The following is a 6,929-nucleotide window of genomic DNA, read 5'->3' as shown; positions in this document are numbered from 1 at the left end:
AGGGTTGCCCAAAAGTGAGGTTATTGCTTTAACTCGGGTGTGTGGTTTGTTGTTTTGCCTACTTAGGGGTCTATGATTCCATTTGATACTGGATGCTTACAAGGCTAGCAACATATTAAGGGACACCACTGATATTTTTTACTAGATTAATGCTAGGTTGACTAGATTTCATAGGTTTCTTTCTTATCTGATGCAACACTTACTAAAACAGACGTAGGCCACGTTGGCATGTGGGATACTATATGCCCAAGTGGGCCTGTGAGGTGTTTTTTTGCTTGATAACATCGCCGAGTTTTTGACGGCTTATCTTAAAAGTATAATCTTTCTGTAAAAAGAGATATCTAAAGTTGTGGACTAGGTCACTTTATGGCTTTATGGTACTTGTGAAAGAGGAGTTAGTACCTGACAATATTGTAAAGTAATTTAAAAAAAAAGCTAACCTATGGGCTAATATGGGAATGAAGACATTTGGATTTAAAGGGGTTGTGGCCTTCTGATCAAAATGATATGTATGCTAAATCTCTATTTAAGGTTTTATAAAAAAAGGGCTATATAGAAACCATACATAAAAATTACTTCTAAGCATTGGTATATTCAAATTCTTTGAACCAAACAATTAAAAATTGATGAATTGAGAGACATAAACACTTTGGACAATGGTTTTAAGTTTTTTTTTTTTGGTAATTTGAACATGGATAACAACTAATATAGTCGGTTGACACCTGTAGTATGCATTCAAGGCTAACGTATCTGTTGTCTTGTTTGGATGGATGTATGTGAGGACTCTATCCTTTCTTGGATTTTTTTTTGGATTGAAGCAAATGAATATTCTTGACATCACTGGCTTGTAGTATTGCTTGTGACATTTGTTTTAGATTGGTTATTGTACTTTTACACTAGTATGAGATCTCATTCTTATATCCATGTACAAGAATAATTCTAAGATTGAGTTGTTTTTGTACTAATCCTTGTCACTTTTCTAAAGCCATCTATTTTTTTGAGCTTAAAAGTTCATTTATGTCTTATTATGTAAGGAGAAAAACTAGACACACCATGGTTTGTATACAAAATAGAATATGGTGGTGCTCTCCTCTCTTTAAAACTAGTTTGCTAACATAACAAGACATTAGAGTGTCATTTCAAGATTTTGGAAATAAATTCAGTATTCCTTGTATACGTGTGAAAATTCAATTCAAGCTTCCTTACATGAGGTTGATGCTAAGAACCCACTCTATATGTAAAAAATAGGTATTGTGAATATTTCTTGATTCCTAGGACATGAAAAGCTTCCAAAGCTAATGTAGTGATGCATTTGACTAAAACAACATATTTTCATGATTTACCCCATGCTATACCACATAAAGAATTTGCATATAGCCAATCTAATTTTCCCATTGACTTCAATGGGTTCCTAACATAGGTACACGGTTTCTATAGAGAATTTTCATACAATCAATCAATATTTCCCATTAACTTCAATGGGTTTCTAATGTAGGTACAAGGTTGTTACAACCCCACATTTTTTTGATTGTACATACAATTAAGTACAAAAAGTTACAATTTTTGTATCCTGCATACCTGTCATTGGTGTTTGTATGACTATACCCATATTCACTCATATATATGCTTTATATCAATACATCTTGGCAATTCACCTTCATACTAGCATCCACAAAGCTTAAAAAATATCCAAGCATATTTTCTTATGGCAATTCTAGACATGACTACAAAACCCAAAAAGTGTACGAACAAAAAAATTGGCTTCCACATTTTGGCTATCTCAATCTCTTTGAAAAGTATGTACTTATGGACAAATTGGTATTGTATGCTTAGGTTTGGACCTAAGCTACAAATTGACCATGTTCATTGAAAGAAGTGAGCAATGTTCGACATTTCTAACTCAAAATGATTTTGATTTTTGTAAAATTTTTCTTTTTTGGACTTTGTGTTGTTAGATGTTGGGGGTATTAGCCACCCCAAAACTCAAGAAAGATGCAATACATAGTGATGAATTTTTGTGCACAATGAAAATTGTCTTTCTATTGCATATCACTAGTTTGGTAGCCTACTAGGACATAAAAGTGTCCTTTCAAGGTTTTGGAAAAAAATCAATACTCATAGTATATGCGTGAATTTCAAAAATCCTTACATGAGCTTCAAGCTAAGAACCCATTCCAAGTTTGAAAAAACAAGAACATGCTTATCTCTTGATTTCTTGGTGATGACAAACTTCCAAACCCAAGGTAGTACTACATTTTACCAAAAGCAACATACTTTCACGGTTACCCCATGATACACCATATATAAAATTTTTCATGCTACAAACCTATTGTTTCCATGAACTTCAATGGGTTCCTAGTCTTAGTATATGGTTTCAGTAGCCACAAAAATTCTTAAACTATGTGTAGAATAAAATACAAAAAAGTGACATTTTTAATGTTTTGCTTAACTATCCTCCACGTTTGCTTGCCCACGCTCATATTCTCCACTATATAACATGTCTATTGATGTAGCTTGTTACTTCACCCTCATATTGACACCCAAAAACTATCAAAAACATGCAAACATGTCTTATTATGATCATTTTAGAAACAACCACAAGACACAAAAATTGCGAGAATGAAAACGCTGGGTTCAACATTGTGGCCATCCTAGTGTCCTTGAAAAATAGCTACTTATACCCAAGTTGGGTTTGTATGCTTAGATATGGACCTTAGCTAGAAGTTGAAAATGTTCATTGAATGTAGTGACTAATATTGAACTTAATACATCTCTAATTCAAAATGAGTGCGATTTTGGTAAAGTGGTATTTCCTTTCCGACTTTGTATTTTTAGCTCTTTGGGGTATTAGGTTCCCCAAAAATCATGATAGAGGCCTTACATAGTTATTAGACTATATGCACAATCAAAACTACCTTTGTATAGCATAAACATATCCAAAAAATTCATGAAAGTGTAAAAATTTTCATTAAGTTTGCATGAAATTTTTTAATAAATAGGCAATAACTTTGAATATATATGGTTGTCATTTCTTACAAGCATTAGAAAACCTTTAGAATGGAAATGAATAGTTATGGAGCACCCTAGAATCCACTTAGAGGTGTTCTAGAGTGTTCTATGGATAGTTTTATGGAAAATGGTAAAAACCAGCACACATTTTTTGGGATAGTTTAGGTTCAAAAATACTTGTCAAAACATAATGTTAGAGCCAAAATCAATAGCCCTAAAAAGATCCAAGTTTTTTCAGCTCATAAGCTATCTTTGTGAATATCAAACATTAATAAACCAAATTAGCATCTCCTACAATAATTATATCGGACAGTTGCCACAATGTCATAACTTACATCACAATGTCGTATCTCACCACAACATTACGCTTTGGAGCTTTGGTTTCAATGTAGAACAAGTCCAAATTGATTCCTTCAAGTAGGAAGAATGAACTCTTGACATGCCCATCAAATTCAAGTCTCCTTTCAATATTCCTCAAACTCCCTTGGAAAACCATGGTAGAAATTTAAATATGAAAACACCCAAAGAGCATAGCTAAGTTAGTTGAGCCTTTGTGATGTAGCCCCAAGGTTGAGCATTCAAGGTTCATAAGATGCATTGGGTGGGTGTTATCAACTTCTACATTAGGGGAGTTGTTCCCACTATACATCCCCTTGTGATTGTGATGTGTATAGAAAGTTCGATTGTAAACACAACAAGAAAAATTATCTAGAAACGGTTGGGAAGAGACCCGGGTCTTATTAGTAGACATTCTGCTCACTAGGCCATTACCCACCTTTCTACTATCCCTCTATTTCTTGCTACGCTTCTAGAGCCGGGCCTGGGATTCTTGCTGCACTACCCCCTCACTTCAACACCATATTTATGCTAGATTTTCTCATTTGGTTGAAGTGTGAAGCGTGCCTTTTAGCTTGAAAGTGGCAAAGGCTTTAGTGTTTGGTTGTAATTTTTTAGTTTTGAGATAAGGTAATCTAGTGTTTTTTAAGTGTGGTAATCCTTTAAACCATTTTCTCTTGAATGAAAAAACTTGAGAAAACCAAAGCTACCCATTGAAAGTTCTTACTTTCATTTCTTCACAATCTCTCTCTCTCTCTCTCTCTCTCTCTCTCTCTCTCTCTCTCTCTCTCTCTCTCTCTCTCTCTCTCTCTCTCTCTCTCTCTCTCTCTATTACGGCATAAGCTGCACATTGCGGTCCCACGGATGTTCGGACATTGCGGACTAGGAGTCATGCGGCTTTGGGACAGTTCTTCATGGGATATCATGAGGCATGACGGATTTTTGAAACATTCCCAATCTGCACTGGAGCAGCGGGTGTATTGGGGGGGGCATACCAGTCTTTGTGGATATCTGTTCATGCAATCAATATATCATTCTCATGTAATTCTGTGTTCTGTTACATATCAATGAAGACGATGGTGTTCTATCCCTGTGTATTGTCTTCTATTCTGTCTTCATATACCTTGTTGTTCATATAATGTAAGGCAGTGTGAGGGTATCCATTCCGGTAGTGCCTATTGTTCCATTGCGGAGCGATAGGCATTACATTTGGCGACCACAATGCGCGATGGGTGACCTACCGTGAACATGCATGCGCACTAGGTCGCAGGTTTCTCTTGACCCTGTTGTTCCAATTGTGGGGAGACGACGACGGCGAGGTGATTCGGATGAATTCATTCTCTCTACACCTCAAGATGAGGAACATGTGTCTTCGTTTCCAAGCTCGGTGCATGGTCGGCGTATTCGGTGAGCATGGCGTACTCCACGTAGTAAGTCATGTCCTCCTGCCATGCGCTCTCCCTCACCCACTCATGTTGCTCCACCACCAACTCCGATAAGCAATCCCGTGGTTTCACCGCCATCGTACCCGCCTCCTATTGTTCGACAGCTTTTTTTGGGAGGGGGTATAGTTGGGCAAGGGACTATGGCACAACCAGTGGCGGGTGGTAATATTAAATCTAGTTTCTTTCGAGGTCTTTCAAAGGAAGACCCCGATGCACATTTGTGACAATTTAATAAAGTGTATGGATTGAATCATCTTGGCGTTGTGGTTCCTCTCCATCAAAAATTGGTGTTTTAATCCACACTTTGAGGGAAAGTTGCAAAATGGCTATGACAATATCATGACGATCACTTTCAAATGTATGTCAAAGGGTCCAGAGCGTTCTTGCAACGATTTAGAACAGAAAAGACGGTCCCTCAACATTTTGAAAAGCTTCAGACGTTACGTCAAAAGTCGTTGCCAATGGAGGATTATGCTACGAAGTTTCGGATGCTTTTGCAGCGGGTACCTCAGGCTCAACGGCCAACAGTCGAGGTCTTAAATGATTATTTTCTACGAGGACTCAATAAGGATCTCAAAAATGCTATGGCAACAGTAGATAAGGTAACCACTCCACTCGATAATGTGATTGCAAGGGCTCTTGTAGCAAGAGAGGCTTTAGAGGATACGGAATCACCAAAGTGAATCAAAGAAAAAAGATCACAAGAAATCTCATTGTAAATCTCAGGGAAGTGGTAGTGATAGTTCGGAGTCGAAAAGTGAAGACTCAGAATCTTCAGATTCAGGCAACAGTGGTTCTGTGAAAAAATTGGAGGAAGCACCTTGAAAAGAATCCCAGCATCAAAGGAAAGGTGTTCCATCCGGATCGGCGGAATCTTCTGTGGTGGTTAAAATTCTGAAGGAAGTGTGGTGTACTCAGTGCCAGAATTTGGGACATGGCGCTCAAGAGTGTGCAATGAACCAGAAATGGTGTGCGATTTGCACAACCAACACTCATAATACAATGGAATGTTATTACAATGGTCGTGGCCGTAGGAGTTGAGATTCTTCTACATGGCAGTCACAACAGTCACGGCATGGACAAGAGCCTGCGGTGGTGATGGTTTACGCTCATGCATCAGAGGTGCCTTTTCAAGGTCAAGCTGGGGGATGGGGTCAAGGAGGGGGTCACGGTGGCGGAAGAGGTGGCCGAGATCCTAATCGACTCAAGACCTGTCTCTTCTGTTTGGGAGATGGGCATTGGCGGTCCGAGTGTTCACAGGCTATGGATTATGATTGGAAGAAATAGGAATGTGTTGCAGAGAAGTAGTCGAGTGTGGCTATGGTTTAGATTGAGGGTCTGGACGAATCAGACCTGGTGGTTTGGCTGATTACCCGTTCTAAAAATGTGGTACCAATAGCTGATGTTAAGCTCCTGGATTGGGCAACTCAAGAAGATGTACGTAAAAAGTCTACAACTTGGATGCCACATTCAGTACCACCATTGCAATCATCAGGACCATCGACCTCCTCTCCGAAAAAGAAAGAGGGGAAAGTCCGAAACAAGGCAAATACCATGGAAGAGGATAATTGGGATTCAGTTTGGAAAGAGGTTCTAGAATCACATTACAAGTAGGATTGGGATTGTTGTTGAAATTGGTTCCAGATTTTTATAATGCTTTGATAAGTCAGAAGTTAAAAGCAACAAATGAGATGGAAGTTGATATTTTGGTAGCTGAGGGTGAGTGGAATGATTTAGTTCTGTTGTGCCGGCAACTAGGATTACGGATACACGCATTTTGGAGCTTTCAGTAAGATATCATGGCACATATATCGACAAAGTCCTATTAGATGGAGGTGCGGGAGTGAATATTAGTACTTAAGTGGCTTGTGAGCGCTTTGGTCTTAGTGAGTGGGAACCTGCACCCTATGTAGTTTGCATGGTAGATCAGAGAAGAGTATAGCAAGTAGGATTACTCTGAGGCATTGTGCTGGATGTGGATGGGTTGTCTTTTGCTGTTTCCTTAGTAGTCTTAAATATTGAGGATCACAGTTAGGATTATCATATTATTTTGGGGAGACCATGGTTACATCAAGCCAGGGTAAAGCATAATTGGGAAGAAAATATGTTGACAGTTAAAAAGGGTCACAGGAAAGTTCG

This window comes from Adiantum capillus-veneris, chromosome 26, assembly GCF_014529385.1.
Source record: "Adiantum capillus-veneris isolate H3 chromosome 26, ASM1452938v2, whole genome shotgun sequence".
Classification (NCBI taxonomy): domain Eukaryota; kingdom Viridiplantae; phylum Streptophyta; class Polypodiopsida; order Polypodiales; family Pteridaceae; genus Adiantum; species Adiantum capillus-veneris.
This window is presented reverse-complemented; position numbering follows the sequence as displayed.